This window comes from Callorhinus ursinus, unplaced genomic scaffold, assembly GCF_003265705.2.
Source record: "Callorhinus ursinus isolate GAN/ISIS: 27379988/994484 unplaced genomic scaffold, GSC_fseal_2.0 scaffold4, whole genome shotgun sequence".
In the NCBI taxonomy this organism is placed as follows: Eukaryota; Metazoa; Chordata; class Mammalia; order Carnivora; family Otariidae; genus Callorhinus; species Callorhinus ursinus.
In genome coordinates this window covers 96,692,635-96,716,558 of record NW_027397066.1, presented here as the reverse complement: position 1 = coordinate 96,716,558, position 23,924 = coordinate 96,692,635, and the positions used below count along the sequence as shown (strand labels likewise).

The 23,924-nt window shown below is 36.7% G+C and overlaps 1 long non-coding RNA gene across 1 annotated transcript in view; it reads left to right on the top strand.

The window, feature by feature from the left end:
- The first annotated feature begins 662 nt into the window (after nucleotides 1–662).
- The window catches only part of LOC141372492 (uncharacterized), a 151,949-nt gene continuing 128,687 nt past the window's right edge, over nucleotides 663–23,924 (top strand). The window contains exon 1 of the long non-coding RNA XR_012377756.1: nucleotides 663–772. This is a non-coding gene — a long non-coding RNA (uncharacterized lncRNA). The remainder of the gene's footprint in view (nucleotides 773–23,924) is intronic.

Genomic DNA, 23,924 nt, shown 5'->3' with positions numbered 1-23,924 from the left:
TGCATCGTTTCGTTCTTCTCCGCATTCAACAAAACCATCTGTTACTGTGTGCCTACTATGTGTGCCTACTACTTAGGAGCCCTGTGCTGGATTCTGAGGACAGAAAAGCAACATCTCAGCCTTTTCCTTGGGGAGCTCTGTGTTATTTGTAGTGTCAGTAACATGCATTCCTGAAGACACTTGCTAAGGGGGCACCGAAACCCAACTGAGAGATGTGATCTGGACTGTTCACTGTCAGGCTAGATGACAGGCACCCTATTTTGATAAGTTTATATTAGGAAGCGAATAAGGGGTCTCTTCCCCACCCACCGTCCTAGGATTGGGAAGTAAACTATCATTTGTGCGACCGCGCCGTACTTAGGGCTCTCCGAGCAATCCAACTTGGCAAAAGGGCGGGCCGGGAGCCGGGAGGCGGCGGGAGGGCGGCGGAGGCGGCGGGAGGGCGGCGGCGGCGGCGGCGGCGCTGCCGGGCGGGTCCCGGGGACGCGGTGCGCGTCGGAGCGAGGGCACTAGTCCCCGGCGCGCCCGCCGCGCTCGCCCCGCAGCCGCTGCCAGCCCTGCGCCGCCCGCGCTCCGGACCAGCCCCAGTCGCCCACCGGCGGCGTCCGCGGGGTCCCCGGGCGGACGAGGGAAGGGCCGTCCGAGTCGCCCCCGCCCGGCTCCCGGCACCGAGTCCCCTCCAAACGGCGCCCGGACCGCGGGGCTGCCCCCGGGGAGTCGCTGAGGCCGAGCACCCGGGGAAGGAGGATCCCGCGGACGGCTGCAGCCCGAGGTAATCACCGTGGATGACGGACGGGGCCGGTCCTCGCCCAGGAACCCGACCCCGGAGACTCGGAATGCGGACTCCCGAGGTGGCACTATCGATCGGGACAAGTTTCTCGCGGTTTGAAGGGGTCCTGAAACTGTCACTAGTTATTATTTAACCAGCTTTTCCTTTCCTGTTTTTAACACGTTTATTTAGGCAACAAAGAGGTGGTGTCTTGGTGACTGTCGGGTTCCAAATATAACCCTGAGAGTTCTGCTTGAGGCAATTTACATGTGCATACTTATTAACCTGTTGCTATTTCGCTAGTCAGACAATTGGTATTTAAACTATTCTTTAAGTCAATTGCAACTTGGCATTGTGTTTGGGAAAGCTGTTATTTTCCACTTCTATTAGCATCTGTCTTACTCTAGTAGTACGAAAACCGGTCCTTTGGAAAAGGTTTTACAAGCAACATTTCCCCTTCAGGGACCTTCCGCAGTTTGACAACCTTCTGATGGCTGTTATTAATAAGGTGCTAATAAGAAGGTGCGCGTCTATGGCTGTTTCTTCTGCAACTTGTGAAGGCTTTATCGTAAACTAGCTAGAGTGGGTACTGCAATGCTTGGTTGGCATATCCTGTTTGTTAAAACTTTCTCAAGCTCTTTTGCCTTTAATTCAAGTAAGTGCACCTATGCCTCAGTCATAAATGTAGGAACTTTTAAAAGAGAAAGATCAACTCTGTTTTCTCCTAGTCAACCAAGAAATTCCAGGTTGAGATCGTGTTGAATTTTGTTTTATTAAGTACAATAAAGGCTTTTAGTTAAATTTTATTTAAAAAGGACCTCTTCTTTTTACTCTGATGTATTTTTTTAAAGATTTTTTAAATTTATTTATTTGAGAGAGAATGAGATATAGAGAGAGAGAGCATGAGAGGGGGGAGGTTCAGGGGGAGAAGCAGACCCCCCGCCAAGCGGGGAACCCGATGCGGGACTTGATCCCAGGACTCCAGGATCATGACCTGAGTCGAAGGCAGCCGCTCAACCAACTGAGCCACCCAGGCGCCCTCTGATGTGTTTTTTTAAAGCCTCTCTTTTGTAACAAGAGGACACTCCCCTTAAAATTGTCCAAGATTGCAATCAATTGGTAACCCTTAATTTTCCCTTGACTGGTTGGGTAAAATAGCATAAAAAGTTTCCGTTCCTTTCTAGAGTTTAAATACAAATCAGTGGGGCACCTGGGTGGCTCAGTCGTTAAGCGTCTGCCTTTAGCTCGGGTCATGATCCCAGGATCCTGGAATCGAGCCCCGCATCGGGCTCCCTGCTCCGCGGGAAGCCTGCTTCTCCTTCTCCCACTCTTCCTGCTTGTGTTCTTTCTCTAGCTCTCTCTCTCTGTCAGTTAAATAAATTAATTAATTTAAAAAAATACAAATCAGTGCAAATCAATACAAATAAATATAAATATAAACACAAATACAAATTAGAGTGCATTGAAATGGAAACTCCTATTCCATTTAATGTATCAAGCCTAGATAATGTCTCAGAGTGCATTTTTCCTACCCCTGTCTTGAAAGATTCTAGAGATGGGAGTTTTCTTGGTTGTACTCTAAGCAACAGCAGAGTTAATTAGCATGTCACAATTTCACACACTTTTTCCTCTGAGAAAAACATGTTTTGGGGTCGCCTGGGTGGTTCAGTCCTTAAACGTCTGCCTTTGGCTCAGGTCGTGATCCCAGGATCCTGGGATCTAGCCCCACATCGGGCTCCCTGCTCAGTGGGAAGCCTGCTTCTCCCTCTCCCACTCCCCCTGCTTGTGTTCCCTCTCTCGATGTGTCTCTCTCTATCAAATAAATAAAAAATCATTAAAAAAAAAGCAAACCATGTTTTATATTGGGTCCTAATATTACTAAATTACCTTTAGTAATTTTATGCAATGTATTTTAAGGCCTCCAAATATACATTTTTAAATGCATATAGTTAATTTTGTGAAAGATATTGCCAAGAACTAAATAATATACTTTAATTATTGGAAATAATCTGATGTTCATTAGTTACTAATAAATATATACTAAGTGGCATTCTTTTTTTTTTTTAATTTCACATCACTTGTGTGACCAACTTTTGTTGGTCAGGATGATTTTGTTTGACTTATGATATTTTTTACATCCAGGCATAGTTTCAGGTGTTGAAGGAGCTAAATAGGTAGGTTACATTGACAAATAAGTGTAACCTTTTGCTGATTTTGCAAAATCTTGTAATCAATACTTTGCAAAACTTTACAGAATGTACTTTTGCAGAAATTTGGTTTTATTGTGTATGTGATAGGACTTGTGATTCCAAAAAGTAATTGGTGACTGGGTGTTTTTTAAACAGCTTTATTTTTTTTTATTTTTTTTAAAGATTTTATTTTTTTATTTGAGAGAGAGAGAATGAGAGATAGAGAGCACGAGAGGGAAGAGGGTCAGAGGGAGAAGCAGACTCCCTGCCGAGCAGGGAGCCTGATGTGGGACTCGATCCCGGGACTCCAGGATCATGACCTAAGCCGAAGGCAGTCGCTTAACCAACTGAGCCACCCAGGCGCCCTAAACAGCTTTAAAACAAAACAAAAATGGTGGCAAATGTTTTCTTTGTCATATCTTGAGAATGGAGAGGGAAAACATACACACACACACACACACACACACACACACACACACATATATAAAATTCCCACTAAATATATATGATATATATATATATATGCACACATATATATAATTCTCACTGAATTCTAGAATTCTAAAATAGAAAAATTAGATCCTCAAATAAAAGGTACATTCTACATTTAATATGCCAGATACATGATGGTTCAATTCCTACCATTCAGTGTTTGAATATGATTGATAGAAGTGTCCATTCACTGATAATGGTTTGACTTAAAGACTATTCCAGTGGCTGAGCTCCTATCTGTGAATTTTACTGGTGGCTCTTTATTCACTTAACAGGTATTCACTGGGCTGCTGTCATGTCAAGCTCTGTCATATCACGCCCTGTCATACTGTTACACTATTTTCTAAGAGCCTAGAGAGATGAACAAACCTTTTTTTTTTTTTTAAACAAACCTTCTTATAGAAGCTTTCCACAGTACATAGATAATCATACAGCTTATTGGTTAAACAGTGCTCAAATGCATGCTACAGCTGGAAGGTAATGCTTGAGGTGAGAGTGTGTAGCAAGGAAAAATGACCAATCTGGGCAACCAGAGAAGATTTTCTGGGGCAGGAACATTTAAATGTAGAGCCAAAGGTTTGAGAAGATGAAGCCAAACCAAGTGTGGGAGAAAGGGTGCAGGCAAAGAAAGTGGCTGTGAGAACACCCTGAGTCAGAAAAGACTGGCTCTTTTGAAGAATTGAGAAAGGACTACTTTGCCTGGAACTTAAACCTAGTAGAGGGCACATCACATACTCATTCTGAGACCTAAGGTTGGGAGAGGGTACAATGCCCTGGGACTTATGGGCAGGTTATAGAATTCAATTAGCAAGTACAATATGATAATTGTGGAGAAAATATGAAGGAAATATGAAATGACCATGTGTTACTGCTGGGTCTTAGCAAATTTGGAAGGCCAGAGAAGGCCTCACAGGGGAATTGTGTGGAGGAACATAATTTTCCACATGCACCTGCTCTCCTAGTGGTGTCCCACCAGTGGAGGGGTCATGAGGACGTGAGACCTTTGCCTCCACCTGCTGCTATAGTGCCATGTCTTGCAGAAGTGACAGCAGCAGATCAGTCTCTTCTAAAGATTTCAAAGCTAAAAGACACAGAGCAGAGATGAGTAGTAGCTATTGCAGGACAAGGTCTCAATAGGAACAGTATTTTCTGAGAGTCACATCAAAGATTAAATTGGGCCACAGCGAAGTGGGAATAAAGGGGAATAAAGCAATTGTAGGAAGTCTTGATTTGGGGTGAATCTTAATGTATCATTGTATATATTGGACCAAATGTATACATTATATACATTTATACATGTATAAATTGGACCAAATCTCTCCCTCAGGTATAGTAGTAAATGTTTACCACCTGCTCTCCAGAAAACAAACAAAAACCCAAATTTAAAAAATATATATATCATTTAATTTCTGTGGTGTAAATACTCCCACCTTGGTATTTCAAAGCTATCAGTGTAAAGTCACTGAATGTGGATGTGGAAGTTATGGAAAAACCTTTTTTCTTGAGGTTCAGTACACTACTGTGCTCCCTTTGGCTTCGGAGGGAGACATGGAGTGTTTAATTAAAAAGAACATGTGATTCAGTATTTTTACATCTTCCAAAAGGAAAAAAAAAAACACCCTTGATGTTTTTCTGATCTCATCCATAGATATGAAGAGCAAATACATTTCTGGATAATCACAGATAATAATCATAAAAGTGACATGACTTTCACTTCTGACGTTAAGGAGTGCTGGTATCTGAAATGTAAAATGTTGAAATATATTTCATATCCAGTCAAAAGCACTTGACAAAGACATTCAAAAACTAAAATTGTAATACAAACATAGAAAGATGTAAGATGTTTTACTCTGCTGTTATAACCCATGATATAATTGTAATAAGTTATACAATATTAAAAGTGCAATACCGTTAACTATCATTTATATGAGGAAACTTCACTTTCAGTTAGGTCTTCACTCAATTTCGTTGTTTACATTTACTTACCTTGCACATAGGTAGACACAAAGCTATGACATAGAATGTGTCCCTCACATACATCCCCATACTGTCCCTTTCTTTATCTAAATCTTACTCCTCTTTCATGGCTCTACCAACTGGAACATCATGCTAATTTCCCTGGCTACCCTAGTCTCATCTCTTATCCCATGACAGTTATTTATCTCTACCATCTTAGTCGCTGTCTTTGCTTTGTAACTGAAAACTCTCTAGAGAATTTATATGGACACACACATTCATACACATACACTTATACATACATTTTGTACATATATACACATATGCATATAGGTATATATCCATGGAAATGTTCATATATTAAATATATTGTATATATATACACATTATTCAATAAGTTAACTGAAATATATTTCATAAGATAAAGAATATAATTTTATTCATTGTGATATTGAGGCATAATATTGTCTCAGTTATCTATTGCTACATAACAAACTATTCTACAACTTAGTGGCTGGGCCGGTACCATTTTAATGTCTCTCATGGTTCTGTTGATTTACTGGAGTCAACTGGGCAGTTCTCTTCCTGGTCTCACTTGGGTCTCATGTAGCTGCAGTTGGATGGCGAGGGCTGGGTCAGTGGGACTGCTAGACTGACTGCTTCCCCCCTCCTCGTAATCTTCAGAGCCGCCCCTCCCCACATGAGGTCTCGGAGTGTTCTCTCCAGCAGGACAGCTGAATTGCTTATATAAAACTTGGAAACTGCCCATGTATGGGGATGTATGTGAGGGACACATTCTATGTCATAGCTTTGTGTCTACCTATGTGCAAGGTAAGTAAATGTAAAGAACGAAATTAAGTGAAGACCTAATTGAAACTGAGGTTTCTTCATATAAATGATAGTTAATGATATTACACTTTTAATATTATATAACGTATTACAATTATATCATGGGTTATAACTCCAGAGTAAAATATCTTACCTCTTTCTTAAGGTTTAGTTTGGAAGTGGCTATATTGCTTCTGGTTTAACCAGTTACAGGGACAGCTGTGATTCTGGGAGAGAACTAAGTACTACATCTTGACTGGAGAAATGACAAAGAATTTGTGGCCATTTTTAATCCATCACAGTATTCTTTACAAATAATCCTATAGGTGAAAATCACAGAATATTAGAACCATAAAAACTAGCAATAATTTAATCAAATGACATGTATTTATAAGAAAAGGCACAGAATATATAAAGAAGGAGAGATTTGAGTCAATGACCCGGACTTAAAATTTTTATATTTCATAGCACTTACCAAACTACCTAGCATTTAGTAAGTATGTTAATCTGGGTATTTAGATAAGCAGAAATCAATATGGCAGTAAGTTGTTAAGATTTATTAGGGGGGGCATCAGTGAGAGAAAATTGGGGAAAGAGAGGTGAGAAAGACTGAGAGAGCCCTCTGACCCATCACACAGGTCTGACCCTGAATGAAGGAGAGAGGGAAAGAAGGGAAAGGTGGGTTGGTGGAGGCACCTTTGGTGCAATGCTAACAAAAGGTTAGTAAAGCTTGGAAGACTCCTCAGAGAGCCCTTAAATTAGAATCATCATCAGACGACTCCTGAATCTCCCAGGAATGCTCTGCCACATTTAGACATTGGCTGGGAGTAGCCTGTGGAAAGTATGGCCTCCATGCACGCGTGGTGATGGGCTGTAGAACTTAGCAGGTGGAGCTGTCAGGCAATTATGCTCCAAGCTCTTGGAGATCAGAGAGATGTATTCTCATGGCCAACACATAGATTTTCAAGAAATACTTGATAACAGATTTGTTAATATGACAAATGCAAGATTCTAAGGTCAAGTACTAAATTTCGGGCACCTGGGTGGCTCAGTCGGTTAAGCGACTGCCTTCAGCTCAGGTCATGATCCTGGAGTCTCAGGATCGAGTCCCACGTCGGGCTCCCTGCTCGGCGGGGAGTCTGCTTCTCCCTCTGACCCTCCCCTCTCTCATGCTCTCTCCCTCTCTCATTCTCTCTCTCTCAAATAAATAAAAATCCTTAAAAAAAAAAAGTACTAAATTTCCTGTTAGAAACTTAAGTTTTAAAAGTTACTAAAACTTGAAAGGGAGTTTAAATTATAGTATACAACAGGATATTTCTTTAAATTTTTACTATTTCTGGTAAGTAAAAAAAATTAAAATACTTTTCTACACAATGTACTTTCCTCAGGAAAATAGAAATGGAATATTACAGAGATTTATACCGGTAAATATTTTTTTGACATGCATGCCCACCTCGTGGTCTGTAATCAGAGTTCATTTTGTCCTCAGTAAGTGTTTAATTTTTTTTATAGCCACACAAGTATCTTGACATATAAGATAAACATATCTGTATAAATACACATTTCTAAAACAATAAATTAGATTCTGGAACTCTATTTGAATTGCAGAATGACCACAAATTTGTTGTTCTACTGAATTCAAAACGTGAATGTACTGACAAAAGACATTGTGCATAAAACTTTTCAGAAAAAAAATCTATAGTTTTAAGTAAGGCACTTGGTGAAATATTTCTAAACTTTCCAGATTGTTCAGTACTTGTAATCAAATATAAGTAGCTCGGCTAAGATTTACATGCTGCTTACCTCCATGGGAAAAAAAAATGGTGATATATTGTGCAGGTATCATCCCTGGGGTCTTAAATCTGTTATTAGTTACAGGATTCGGTGCTCAGCACAGTGAAATGAAGAAAATTCTTTATAGGTCCATCCCATCTCTCCTATAGTGGGGACTGAGACCTCCAACAAGGGGTTAGTCTCTACACTGTTCAGTGGAGCTACGAGTGTTCTCAGCCAACCTTCCCACCACAAACTCTTGCTCTGCCCCTTCCGTGTCAGCATCCAGATCTGGGAGAAGAGGAATTTCCTTTTTAACAAAAGTAGTTCATTTTTCTAATGAACTTATAGTTCATATACAGAACTTCTAATACCCTTCCAGTTCTGTAAGTTAACAGAATTAGTACTTCAGACTGATTCTTTTATAATATATTCTGTTGTTCAGAATATGTTTTACTTGAGCTATACCACTTTGGGTATGCTGAACATTATTATATTATTTATTATTTTGGCCTTCTACTTGTACAGTATCTAGATGAGGAAAATTGGCTGTCTGAGATGGATTCACAAGTGGACTGTGGTGATTCCCGACAATTGATAGGGGCTAGTGGCAATGACACCTTTTGGTTCCTTGAGGATAAACCCCATTGTTTGGGTGTTTTTGGACAGCCAGAAGTCATCCTGTTCAAGTAAAAACTTTGGTTTTGAAATCACACCGATTCCAGCATCAGTTAAAGTTGCTCTGGGAAAGGGGGATCTCCCAACAATTAAAGACATATTACATAAATATATACTCAGTATTTATGATGTTATCTTATTACATGTAAATTTGTATCCTTGAGATCAAGATCTTTTAAATTAATATATATATAGAATACATTATGGATGTCAATGGATTCCACAAAACCAGTGAAAAACCTCTATCTTTCAATTGAAAGCTTTCCCTTTTTCCACTTACGTACACCTTGCTGTAAAAAAAGATTGTATATTCATTCTCATTCTCTGTTGCTCCTTGTGACCAAATCTTCTATGTTTGATGACAGTGCTTTACTTAAAACTGACTGGAAAGTTTTTCTCAGATGAATCATTAACGAATCAGCAACTAATTGATAAAAAATATTTCCCAAAGACCCCAGAAAATATTTCCCAGAGTAAAGACCCCAGAGGCGGTCATCTCCCACCTCTAAAGGCATTTTGTTTGCTACCATCACACACTTGGGGTTTTTATATTCAATGAGTCTTTTTTTTTTTTTTTGGCACCGACTTGAAATATGTTGGAAAAGCATCTTCCTAGATATCATCATCTCCTTTTCAGGGAAGTAGCTGGTACTATCTTTGGATTAGTCCATTGTTGTGAATATTGATGATCTTTGAAAGGAAGGAGAAATCAATGATGATTACCAAAGTTGTCAAATATCAAATTTCATTTTATTTCTCTGTCTCAGATCAGACAAGTATATCATACACTTATCTCTGAATTATGAAAACTGAAGAAGTTATCAAAGCATAGTGTGTCACAATCTTAAAATTGTTTTCTGTGTGGAGCCACAATTATAAAGTGGACACCATTTTTTAAAAATCCCTTTAAAGAAACAACCGTTAAAGCATGATACTAATCAGCTTAAATATGAAATCAAGATGAATATATCTTAATGATAATAATTACACAGTGTTTAATTTATTAAACTCAGATTTTTTTTTGGAAAGCCAAGTATGCTATTTATTTTGTTACATTATTTTAAAACTCTAAAAGTTAACTTAAGGAAGAGATGTACACAAATATATACACATATAAATGTGAAAATTTAAATTGATTTTCCAGATTTATAAAACACTCTATGGGTATACATATGAAGACCATGGTGCTGTGTTTAAATTAAATTTCTCGTTGTATAAAAACACGACATGCCAATAAACACAATTATTTAAGATGGTTAATATTTTTACTGTATTCTGTTGCATAATGACCCATGATTTTAACTATATTATATACTGATTACTCACAAATGAAAGCAGAAATATTTGATTCCTAATCTTTATTCTGTACAGCTGTGTCAACTTTGGAGCTAGGCTCAAATCAGAAGGCAAAATTATACACTACTAAATATGCATTTTTACTCTAGGTATTAAATATATCCCAAATATTAGTGATGTTAATTACCCTTTTTAAATAAGCTAAGAATACACTAAATGTTATCAGGTGAGTGTTTGAAGACTGGAAAAAACCCACTCTATATATTCTGGCAATAATTTAGTCTCTCTCCTGTAACATAATAGAAAATAATCAATAATGAAGTAATATTGAAGTTTTTATGTAGCCATTTTCAAAATCCAGTGTTGTATATGCAGCCAAAATAAAGGTTCATATATATTCCGTGCTTAAAAATATATATATATACATAATTTTTTCCAGCGTATTTCCATTTTAAAACATAATGTTGAAAGTTTTCAAATTTTTATTCATATACTAATATTTACTACATTTTTAGAATTGGTAGTGTGGCCATTAATACGTTTTTATGAAAACACAATTTTATTCAAAGCAGACAATGCCTTTGTGCTCTCGAGGTAAAGCCATTTCTTAAGAGTATGCAATATAAAAAGCCCACCAAACACATTCTGGAGGCATTGAACAAATGTAAGATACTCTATCACCTGCTCATCATTAAATTCAAATATGTTTTCTAAATTCCATAGGGATTGAAAAAAATATATTTTGAATTATTTAAGCTTCAATCCTTAATTAATTATATTACTTGAAATAATTCTAATTAATTGCTCTAATTCTAAATCACACATTTGACTGTATCTCAAAAAACAAATTCCATGAACGGTGAACCTCCAGTAACATTTGAGATCTTAATGATCTCATGAGTCTGAGCCCCAAATGTTCAAATTTTTAACAGCTGTTACTGTCATTTTGCAGGCCAGGCACAGGTGATTAATGTGATACAGTAATTAGTAGGCATGACTTTCATTTAAAGTGCCTAATTGGGGTGATAGATTGATGGATAGATGAAAATAGGTGAATAGATTGACAGATTGCATGTGTGGTAGTAAAGATGCCCTTCCGTTTTGTTTAAGCACAGGAGGTTTTGGAGGAAGTTATGGAGAAAAGTGTCCTTTTTGCTGTGTTCTCGAAACTGTATGTGTGAAGGATAGAATATGAATGCAAGACTACAGTAATATGATGAGTGAGATATCTATCACAGAGATTCAGAAAGATGATAACTGCTTAAAACTAAAAGGGGTTCATAAGAATGGAGAGGAAAGAGAAACAAAGGAAAATTGGGGTGGTAATATTGGACAAACATTTTGATGATTATGTAGATGGGGTTTGTAATAAAGAATGAAACTCTCTTTTTGACCAAAAAAGCTTTCAACCTCACATTTGCCTCTTCTTGTGCCCCACACCTGGGCAAGCTGATAAGGAAGCCTAAGTGTGTACTGTTAGCACCTACAGGAGATGCAAACCACTGGATGGGCCTGCCTTCTTGTGGGAATCCTCACCCAGGCCCGCCCCCTGAAAACACTAAAAGCCCGTGCCCAGACTGCTTGACTATCTCTCTAGCCCTTATGGACCTTCTTGAGACTGCTCTGCTTAGCCCAGGGACCCCAATTATGTAAGTAATAAACCTTTTTGTACCTTTTTGGTGTGTGTGGAGTCATATGTTTCCACATTCAAACCAAATTTCAGTGGCGTTTCCTTCCATTTATCTTCAACAATGTTGAAGAGCATTTAATTGAGCATGACTTCCAGATTTTTGCTCTAGGTTTTGAGGTGTTGGTGGAAGCGGCTGGATAATAACGAAGCTCATTAGAGGTGACAATGGCTTTACAGTGTGATACCCATTGATTCTATGTTGTCTGTTTAGCTGTTTGGTCCATTTTTGGCTTTTGAAATTGAAAGAGGGAATATAGCTTTCAGGGTCATCTTGATGAATAGTTGAAAGCACGGGGAAGTTCAAATTAAGCCAGGAAAAGTATTTTTGGAGTAAAAGAACAGGAATTATCTATAACTCATACAATTTCGCTTTTTCTTTTAGTTAAGCGTCTATAGAAATAATAGTGAAAGCAAGTTACCCATTTGTACATATTTCAAATGAAAATGCCATTCAGCATTAAGTTGAAAGAAATAATGATAGCGATAGATAAATTCTAATCATATATAGCACTTCAAGTTTTTTTTCAAGTTTTAAGATTTTTAAGGTAACTTTAGAGCTAAACCAGCAGCTTATAGTAGTTTCAGAAGCTGACTTCGACAACATGCTAATTACAAGTATTCTTTTGCATTTAAAATGTTTTAGTAGCATAGATTTATGCAGAACTAGATATTGGTGAGGTACACAGTTTACTCTGTCATGTTCTGTGCTAAGCTCTCCACATAAAGCAACTTAGTCAACTCACAACATCCGTTTTACAGATAGGAAAACAGAGGTACAAAAGAAAATGTAACTTGCAAGTTCTAAATAACTGAATAAAAATAAAGGGAAAAATTCAGGGTATTGTGTGTACCTAGCAATACATCAACAGTTGTTTAAGGCCTGTGTATTAAACAATATTCACCTGTTAGACATTCCTTAGAAAACAAACCAGTAGCAACAAAGGAGACTGCAAATAGCCATAAAGAGCAAAAGATACAGTTTGAGGTACTATCTAAAGCAATGATAGAAGGATATAGACAATTGGTCGCATAACTGACACTTTTGGGTGTACCATATTGACTTTGTGACAAGTGTGTTTGTGTGTATGTGTGTGTATGTGTGTGTGTGTGTGAGAGAGAGAGAGAGAGAGAGAGAGAGAGAAGAGATTGCAAAGAGGAGAAAGAAAAGTAAACCTACTGCTCTGAATCAAGGAAAACAAATAAATATACATAACCGTAAGCAGTATTCAGAAGACAGGTGCTGAACACAATTTAGATATTTTGCTCCTGGCTTGAAAATGAACCTCAGCACTGGATTCATAGAAGCTGTTGGATTCTCTTGGGCTTTAGCACTGTAGCAAAACGCTTTACAACTTAATTGCATGCTCAGAAAGTCAATTGGCTAGTTTGCAAATTTATGAAACGTTTATACCTGGTAAATTGGGTGAGTCCAGGTATGGAAAGGAGAAAAGGTTTCATTTCCTCAGATAGAACTCATGGTTAATAACTTGTAACAAGCATTTGTAAGGAAACAGAGCTGAACAAGGCCAGAGGCAAAATGACATTATGTTTTTCCATTTTAAGAGTACATAATTAGGGGTGCCTGGGTGGCTCAGATGGTTAAGCATCTGCCTTCGGCTCCGTTCATGATCCCAGGGTCCTAGGATCGAGCCCCACATCGGGCTCCTGGTTCAGCGGGAAGCCTGCTTCTCCCTCTGCCTCTCTCCCTGCTCATGCTCTCTCTCTCTCTCTCTATCTCTGTGTCTCAAATGAATAAATAAAATCTTTTAAAAAAAGTGTACATAATTAGTACAATCCATCCTCATGGGACAGAAACCATGAGACCATGTCAGTCTTTCCCTCCAAATGCCTCCAAATAAGCAACAAATTAATACAAGTTTAAGATATCCCTCCTTTGCATGTGAAAAATCAAATGGTCACATGTAGGCCTTCTCATGGAGAAGATAAAATAAAAGCATTTCTCTAACTCAACGTATTTTTTAAGATTTTATTTTTTGAAAGCAGTTTTATATTCACAGCAAACTTGAGAGGAAGGTACACAGACTTCCCATATACACCCTTCCCCAGCAAATCCACAGCTTCCCCCATTAATGACCTCCCCTACCACAGTGGTACAGCTGTTAGAACTGAGGAACCTATACTGACACATCACAATCATCCAAAGCCTATGGTTTACCTTAAGAGTCACTCTTGGTATTACACACTCAATGGGTTTGGACACACGTATAATGTGACTTGTGTCTACCACTATAGTATTATACAGAATAGTTTCACTACTCTAAAAATACTCTGCTTCCCCTACTCAGAGCCCTCACAACTGCTGGCAATCACTGATCTTTCTAGTGGAAAAGACAAAATTATGGCAGCAGAACATCCTATAATTGGAATTATACAAAACCTAGAATTTTCAGCTTAGCTTCTTTCACTTAACATGTATTGAAGGTTTCTCCATGTCTTTTTTATGGCTTGAGAGCTCATTTCTTTTTAGTACTGAATAATATTCCACTGCTTGGATGCATTACATTTTACTTATCCATTCACTTACTGAGTACATCTTTGTTGCTTCTAAGTTCTGACAATTGTGAATAAAGCTGCTGTAAACATCCGCGTGCTGGTTTGTGGGTGGACATAAATTTTCAGCTCCTTTGGGAAATACCAAGGAACACATTTGCTGGATCATATGGTAAAGGTATGTTTAGTTATGTAAGAAACTGCCAAATTCTTGCATTCCCACCAGCAAAGAATAGTAAAATTTGTAGAGAGTTCCTATTGTTCCACATTCTCCCCAGTATTTGGTGGTGTCAGCTTTCCATATTTTGGTCATTCTAATAGATTTATAGTGAGTGATAAATTATTGTCTTAATTTGCATTTCCCTGATAACCTAGGGTGTTGATCATTATTTCATATACTTATTTGCCATCTATGTAATCTTTGATGAGGTGTCTGTTGAGGTTTTTGGCCCATGTTCTAAATCAGGGGGTTGTTTTAATAGTTTTTCATATATTTAGATTAAAATGATCCTTTATCAGGGGTGTGTTTTGCAAATATTGATTCCCAGCCTTTGTCCTGGCTTCTAATTCTCTTGTCATTGTCTTTTGCAGAATAAAAGTTTACATTTTAATGAATTCCAGCTTATCAAGTATTTTATGAGTCATGCCTTTGATGTTGTATCTAAAATGTCATTGCCATACCTGGGTTTTCTCCTGTGTTTTATTTTAGGAGTTTTATAGTCTTGCATTTTGCCTTTAGGACTATGATCAAATCTATAGTGAGTTAATTCTTGTGAAGGGTGTAAGGGTTCATTTTCTTGGCATATGGGTGTCTGATGGTTCCAATACCACTTATTGAAAAGACTGTTTTTGCTCCATTGTATTGCCTTTGGTCCTTTGTCAAAGATCGGTTATCTATACTTATGGGAGTCTCTTTGTGAATTCTCTACTCTGTTCCATGGAGATTATATATACTTATATATATTCACTAATTAATATATATAATATAGGTTTTATATTACATGGCCATTTAAAATCTTTAATCAAATTTCCTCAATTACCAGCCATATTACATGCCATGATTATCTTTCTATAAACAACTTTGTTTTCTGTGTACAAATCAGTGTCAATGAAATAAAAAATAAAACCATATCCTAGGCAAAGAACTTTATTAACCTTGTTTCAAACTTTATTCCCAGGCTTCTTCAGCTTAATTAGCTGCAAAGAATGCTGTATAAGCAAAAACTGAAAAGAGCTGCAGTGTCCAAGGGGCTTGGGCTTAAAAATATTAGAGATCTAGATTTTATCAGATCCATGAACAAAATTTTAAAAAGCAGTCATAATATAAAATAGCAGCTCCCAGTAACCTCTTCAAGTTTTATCTTCTTCAGAAGTTGACTCAATTCAGTTTGCTTCATTCTTGGAAGCTTCATCAGAATTCTCCACAAGATCTGGAACTGCATCATCATCATCCTCTCCAGTAGCAAAGGGGACTTTTCCATCCACAGATTGTTTGGGCAGAACTTTTATATATTTATATAAATTTACTTATTTAAATATATATATTTTAAACCAATACTACACTGTCTTAATTACTGTAGCTTTAGGGTAAGTCTGAAAGTCAGATATGTCCCCTCCAACTTTGTTTCTCTCCTTTACTATTGTGTTGGCTATTCTGGGCCTTTTGCCTCGCCACATATAAATTTCAGAATGAGTTTATCAATATAAAAAATAACTTGATGGATTGTAATTGAGATCACATTAACTGTATGTAGGTTAATTTGGGAAGAACAGACATCTTGACAAGATTGGCCCTTCTTATCAAGGAATGTGGAATCTCTCCATTTATTTAGTTCTTTATTTCATTCATCAGAGTTGTATAGTTTCTGTCGTGTAGATTTTGTACATGTTTTGTTAGATTTATATGGAAGTATTTCATTTTTGGTTTCGCTAGTGTAAATAATAATGTGTCTTTTAATTGCTAATTTTAATTGTTCCATGCTGGTATGTAGGAAAGTGTTTGACTTTTATATATTAACTTTGTATCCTGCAGCCTTGCTATATAGTTGCTTATCAGTTCCAGGAGTTTATCTGTTGGTTCAGATTGTCTACATAGACAAACAAAAACAATCTGAGGGCAAAGATGTTTCTGGGTCTTCCTTCTCAATCTATATGCATTTTGCTCTCCTCTTTGTGTCTTTATTAACTAATATTTTCCAGTATGCTATTGAAGGGGATGTTGGGAGAGGACATCTTTGCCTTGTATCTAAGGTTACTGGGAAAGCTTCAAGTTTCTCATCAGGTCAGATATTACCTGTAGGTTTTTTATAGATATTCATCAAGTTGAGGAAGTTCTTCAGTATTAATAGTTCACTGAGAGTTTTTATCATGTGTGGTTTTTTTTAATTTTTATCTTGTTGATGGGATGTATTACATTAATTTTCCAAAGTAAATGGAACTTCCATATATGGTTTAAATATCACATGATCCTGGTGTGTAATTCTTATACATTGTTGAATTTGTTTTGATAATACTTTGTAGAGAATGTGTATGCTCAAAATTTTGCATGCATGAGAGAAAGTGGCCTGGAGTTTTTTCTGTAATGTCTTTTTATGGGTTTGGTATTAGAGTAATATTGGCCTCGAACAGGGAATACCTCCTAACTCTTTCTATTGTCTGAAAAAGATTAATGAGAATTGGAAAAAAATTCTTTACCAAAGGTATGGTAGAATTCCATTGTGAACTCAACTGAGCTAGTTATTTTCTGTTTTGGAAGGTTATTATTGATTGAATTTCATTAGTAGATATTGGCCTAATCAGATTGTTTTTTCTTGTGAGTTTTGAAAGCTTTACATCTTTAAAGAAATTGACTCATTTTATCTAGGTTATCAAGTTTGTGGGCATAGGGTTGTTCATAGCATTCCTTTATTACTTTAAATGTCCATGCGATCTGCAACAATGTCCTCTGTTTCCTTACTGATAGTAGTAATTTGGGTACTTTTTTTTTTTTTTTTTTGTTAGTTAGCCTGGCTAGAGGCTTATAGATCTTATTTACCTTTTTAAAAAATTAGGGTTTGTTTTTTTGATGGGTTTTTTTTTTTTTTTTGGTTTGTTTGTTTGTTTTATCCCCTCTGTTGCTTTCCAGTTTCCAATTTCATTGCTCTCTTTAATTCTTTTTCTTCTGCTTATCTTAGATTTAATCTGCTCTTCTAGTTTTTATTATGTTAATCACCATACATTACATTATTAGTTTTTGATGTAGTGTTCCATGATTCACTGTTTGCGTATAACACTCAGTGCTCCATTCAGTAAGTTCCCCTTTAATACCCATCACCATGCTAACCCCTCCCTGCAACCCCCTCCTCTCTAGAACCCTCAGTTGTTTCTCAGAGTCCATAGTCTCTCATGGTTTGTCTCCCCCTCCGATTTCCCCCCCCTTCAATTTTCCCTTCCTATCTTCTTCTTCTTCTTCTTCTTCTTCTTCTTCTTCTTTTTAAACATATAATGTATTCCTTGTTTCAGAGGTACAGGTCTGTGATTCAGCAGTCTTACACAATTCACAGCGCTCACCATAGCACATACCCTCCCCAATGTCTATCACCCAGCCACTCCAACCCTCCCACCCCCCCCACCATTGCTTTTCTAGTTTTTTAAGGTGAAAACTTAGATTATTAATTTTAGATCTTCCTTCTCCAGTATATGCGTCTAATGCTATAAGTTTCTTTAAACATGGTTTTCAGTATGGTCCCACAAATTTTTGATGTTTTTTTCCATTTAGTTCAAAATATATTTTAATATTTCTTGATTTCTTCTTTGACTTACATGTTACTTAGAATTGTGTTGCTTAATCTTCATGTATTTTGGGATTCCAGTTTTCTTTGTTAATGACTTCTAGTTTAATTCCAAGTTGGCCTAAGAGCATACATTATATGATTTCTATTCTAAATTTGTTTTGTGGGCCAAAATGTGGTCTATCTTGTGATTGTTGCATGTGAGCTTGAGAAGAATGTGTGTTTTGCTGTTAATGGATGAAGTAGTTTACAGATATCAATTACATCCATTTGATTTATGGTGTTTAAATTCAATTATGTCCTCACTGATTTTTCTGCCTGCTAGGTCTGTGTTTCTGAAAAGGGGATGTCGATGTCTCCACCCATGATAATGGACTCATCTATATCTCCTTGCAGTTCAATCAGTTTTTGTTTCATGTAGTGTGATGTTCTTTTGTTAGGTGTATACACATTAAGGATTGTTCTGTCTTCTAGGAGAATTGATCTCTTTATCATTGTGGAATATCCTTCATCCTTATAACTTTCCTTCTTCTAAGTCTTCATCTGAAATTAATATAACTAGTTCTGGGATTTTTAAAGAAAATTTTATTAGTGTTAGCATGGCATATTTTTCTGCATTTATTTTAATCAATGTGTGTCTTTGTATTTAAAGTCCATTTATTCACACAACCTATAGCTGACTTTTTATTTTTATCAATTGTCTTGGTGCATTGAGAACATTGGTGTTCAAAGTGATTATTGATATAGATGGATTCATATCTTCCATTTGTTCCTGTTGCCATTGTTCTTTGTTCCTATTTTTATCTTTCACTCTTCTTTTGTGTTTTTAATCTCCCCACTTTCTTTCCTTTCTTAGCATATCCATTATATTTCTCTTGTTACTATTTTTAATTGTTGGCCTAGTGTTTACAGTGCACATTTACAACTAATCCAAGTCAACTTTCAAATTACAGTATGCTACATGTGTAGAGTGACTACAGTAACCAAATAATCCTAATTCTTTCCTCCCTTCCTTTGATCACTGCTGTCATTCTTTTCCTTTATATATGAACACACAGGAGCATATATATTATTTACATAAGCATATATTATCAGCTAAAAGGTTGCTATAACTTTAAACAAACTGTTATCTGTTAGATCAACTAAGAAAAAAGTGAGTCTTTACATTACCTTCACTTATTTTTCAGTTTTTTTTTCATTTCTTTATGTAAATCCAAGTTTCTGTGCTATATTATTTTCCTTCTCTTCAGAGAATGGTTTTTAACTTGACCAATCAAGTAGCAAGAAACTTCCTCAATTTTTACCTAAAGTCTTTTTTTCCTCCCCTTCACTTCTGAAGCATAATTTCACAGGGTGTAGAATCCTAAGTTGGTGATCTTTTTCTCCACTCTCTTTAAATATTTCCCTACTCTCTTGCTTGTATGGTGTCTGAAGAGAAATCTGATATAATTCCTATTTTTGTTTTTCTATTGATAAGGTGATTTTTCCCCCTTCTGCCTTTTTTTTTTTCAGGAATTTTTCTTTGATTTTTGCATAGTTAGAAAATAACATGTCTAGGTGTAGTTCTTTTGGCTTTTATGCTGCTTGGTTTTCTGATTTTCCTGGACCTGTGGTTTGATGTCTGATGTTAAGTTGGGGAAATTCTCTGCCATTGCTTCAAATATTTCTTCAATTTCTTTTTCTCTTTTTCCTTCTGGTATTCCCATTATGCATATGCATACTATTATGTGTAGTTGTCCCACTTGTCCCATAATCCTTGGAAATTCTGAAGATTTTTCCCCTTCAATCTTTGTTCTCTTTGCTTTTCAGTATTAGAGGTCTTTATTGATACATCTTCTAGCACAGAGACTTTTTTCCTCAGCCATGTCCAGTCTACAGTTAAATTCAACAAAATCATTCTTCATTGCCATTGGAGTGTTTTTTTTTTTCCCTAACATTCCTTTATGATTCTTAGGATTTCCATCTCTCTGCATACATTGCTGTTTTATTCTTCATGTCATCTACTTTTTCCATTAGAGCCCTTTAATCATGGAGCATATTAATCATAGTTGTTCTAAATTCCTGGTCTGATAATTCCAGCATCCCTATTATGTCTGGTTCTGATTCTTGCTCTGAGTCTTCATATTGTGTGTGCATATGTGTGTATTTCCTTTGGTATGCCTTGTAATTATTTCTTGATGACAGGATGTGATTTGGAGAGTAAAATGAACTTTTATAGATTGACCTTTAGTAATGTAGTGGTGAGGTGTGGGAGGAGGGGGAGTGTTCTATAGTCCTGTGATTTCTTTAGTTTTTCAGTGGACCTGCCTCCGGTCTGTGAACTTCAAAGTTTTTTTGTTTTGTTTTGTTTTCCTTCCCCCTTATGTGGGACAGGATGGCTACAGTGGACTAGAGCTGAGTATTTACCTTCCCTAGGTTAGTTAGGCTCCAATAATACCCTAATATGTTAGACTCTGGTTAACTAGTTTTTACTGAGGGCAAGGCCCTGGTAAGAACAGTGTGCTCTTGTATATTTGAAAAATGGTACCTTTTCCCCCTCCCTCTGATGGAAGCCAGAGGGTATTTTTTCTATTTACTGTGGGAGTCTGGTTGAGTTCCTGGGGGTAAATCTTAAAATGCTATGGGGGTCTCCTTATGACTAGGTTCCTCCTGGAGTTTTAGCTCTCAGAATTGTCTGCACAAGCTTCAAGCAATTAATCACCTAGAGTTGAGATTTAATATCATCACACTAGTTCCAGGAGGAATTCCTCTCCTGAGTCTCTGCTCTTACAAGTTGTGACTCCCTTTGCTCATTTGTCTGTCTCACCAGTCCTGGGGGCAGTCTTCTGCCCTTCCATATGGATCCTATAAGAGTTAGTTTTTTTCACTTTATTCAGCTTTTTACAACTTTCAAGCTTCTTACATGTAGAACTGTAGACTGGAACTATCCTGATTATTTTTTTAATATTCAGAAAATTGATGAAGCAATGTGGAAGCCATGTGTAACTGTACCAGTTATTGTCTCACAGTGTAGGTCCCATGCTATATTAATAATTTGATAAGAGCTTCCTATTTTTCTTTACCATATGAATTTTCTTAGCCAATATGGATTAAAAGGTAAGAAACAATAAAACCACTTTTATATGACCCTTAAATATTTTTAGGTAAGAAGATCTTTATAGATCTAAGCCTTGTAAAGTCTCAAAACAAGTTTCAATTTGACTTTAAAAAGTATTTTATCTTAAATTTTTCCCATGGTAGTTTAAAAATTAAGCTGTTATAAAATCTAAAAAATGTTTACTCTTGATAAATTAAGTCCTTGGATATTTTTTGTTTTCCTCCAAGTACATGGTCAAAACAAGTAGCAATTTCTCTTTTTTACTCATTTCTTTGGTTCTTTTAATACATGACCATTTAAAATATCTTTGCCTTTAATTTTATTAGAATGATCTAACAGGAAAATGGTTTGTGCATGGTGTGATGGGACTTAGGTTTCTTTATAAATACCATGAGCCTTTCTCTTCTGAGTTTTCATACCGTTAGTATTATTGCTTTGAATATTCTAAAAGGTTCAGTTTTAAGTCCTAGTTTTGGAACTTTTTTTCTTTGTACAATCATTTCTCCAGTTTAGCTTTTAAATTGATGGAAGATAAGACACATTTGATCAAATTTAGGACAACTAATTTAATATGTTATTGTGCTATTCTCTATATTTTAAAGTAATTTGAATAATTTGTGTCAAGCAATGCAGTTGCAATATGCAAATGAACTTAAAGTTCATGGGGAAAGATTGAGAGGATAAGTTGAAAGGGAAAAAACAAATACCAGCTGTTTTGTTACCTATATTGCCAGGATTCCAGGATTTGATAATGAGTTTAGAAGGTCACAGAAGATTGCAAAGGATTACAAAATATCAGAAAAAGTAATGACATTAAAAAGAGAATAAGAATAGGGGCGCCTGGGGGCTCAGTCGGTTAAGCGACTGCCTTCGGCTCAGGTCATGATCCCAGGACCCTGGGATCGAGCCCCGCATCGGGCTCCCTGCTCCGCGGGAAGCCTGCTTCTCCCTCTCCCACTCCCCCTGCTTGTGTTCCCTCTCTCGCTGTCTCTCTCTCTGTCAAATAAATAAATAAAATCTTAAAAAAAGAAAAGAACAAGAATAGACTTTGTGCCAATGTTATCATAGTTTTCTAAAACTAATTTTTAAAGACTAGTTTTAACAGTTTTAGGTTTATAGCACAATTAAAGTATAGAGATTTCCCATATATCTTCTTACCTCACACAAGAATAGCCTCTCACATTATCTAGATGATTATGATGTGTCAATGCAGGTTCATGCTTGGTAAAAAATAATGCACCATTTGGTGAATAATACTGATAATGTGAGAGACTATTCATGTGTGGGGAAGGAAAGTATATGAGAAATCTCTATACCTTTTAACAACAAAAATTTGTGTTTCATGGTTCTAAAGGATAGAAATCCAGTATTAACGTGGCATCAATATTAGTGTTTGGTGAGGTCTCTCTTCCTGGCCTGTAGACAGCTTCCTTCTTGCTTTTTGTCCTCACTTCGACTTTTGTGTGTGTGTGTGTACACGTGCCCACATGCATGTGCACAGGCACAGAGAGAGTGATATCACTTAAATCAGCCCTACCCTATGACCTCAATTCAGCTTTAATTACATCCCTAAAATTCCTGTCTCCAAATACATTCAAATGTGAATTTTGGGAGGACACAATTCAGTCCATAGCATATATCTTGTGGCAGACTAGACATGCTCATTTGCAAGGCTCTTGTCCAAAATACAATGTAAGGCAAAGTTTATTCCTTGTACTCAAATGAAGATCACAAATGCCAGGACATCAGGTTTTACTACGTAACCTTGTGATGACATCAGAGGTACTTATAATTCTATGTCTAGATCAATTGCCGCCATGCAGCATTTCCTAGGAAGGAGGGGCTGTGGCTGTCTTTTCTGCAAGGTCTGTTGTCAGAGGTAAAGTCTAACAGAGTATTAAAAAAGGAAGCAGACTTATTTCCATTTTTTTTTTTTTTTTGCCTTTTGTGAGATAAAAAGTTTGTTTCAAGTATATAGGAACTATTACCAGGGAGTCTGCCAGATATTCCTGTAAGGTTTTTTTGTTTTGTTTTAATTTTGAGTGAAAATTATTATTTTTTTCTCTTTAATTTTTTTACTGTTATGTTAATCACCATACATTACATCATTAGTTTTTGATGTAGTGTTCCATGATTCATTGTTTGTGCATAACACCCAGTGCTCCATGCAGAACGTGCCCTCTTTAATACCCATCACCAGGCTAACCCATCCCCCCACCCCCTCCCTCTAGAACCCTGTTTGTTTTTCAGAGTCCATCGTCTCTCATGGTTTGTCTCCCCCTCCAGCTTCCCCCCTTCATTCTTCCCCTCCTGCTATCTTCTGTGTGCTATGGTGAGCGCTGTGAATTGCGCAAGACTGTTGAATCACAGATCTGTACCTCTGAAACAAATAATGCAATATATGTTAAGATATTCCTCCAAGTTAATGGAAAGTATTCATCATGACTATATTAGAGATTCCTTATTTTTACATAAATGTCATTTCTGAAGATCAGATGAAATTGATAGTAAACAGATCAACTGTTTTTTCCTATAATTAATCCCCATAGAAAATATAGAATTATATGAATATTCTTTGTTTTTCAAAACTATTTTTTTTCCAATTGCCTCAGAAATCCTAGGAATTTTGTTCATTTCAGCAAATACTTGCTGAATATCCACAGCATTAGCGCTTTCTTCTGGGCATTTCATTTTCCTTTTATTTAGGATTCTTTTATTATAGGTCTAAGGGAAAACAACCATAACTAGCTTTCAGATATAGGGGTGCTTGAGCAATAAAATGTGGCCCAACTCCAGAAAAAAAATTAACAAAGCCAGAAAATTCACTCTCATGTCTGCTTTTTTTCTGCATTCATGCCTTATGCTTTTCTAAAAC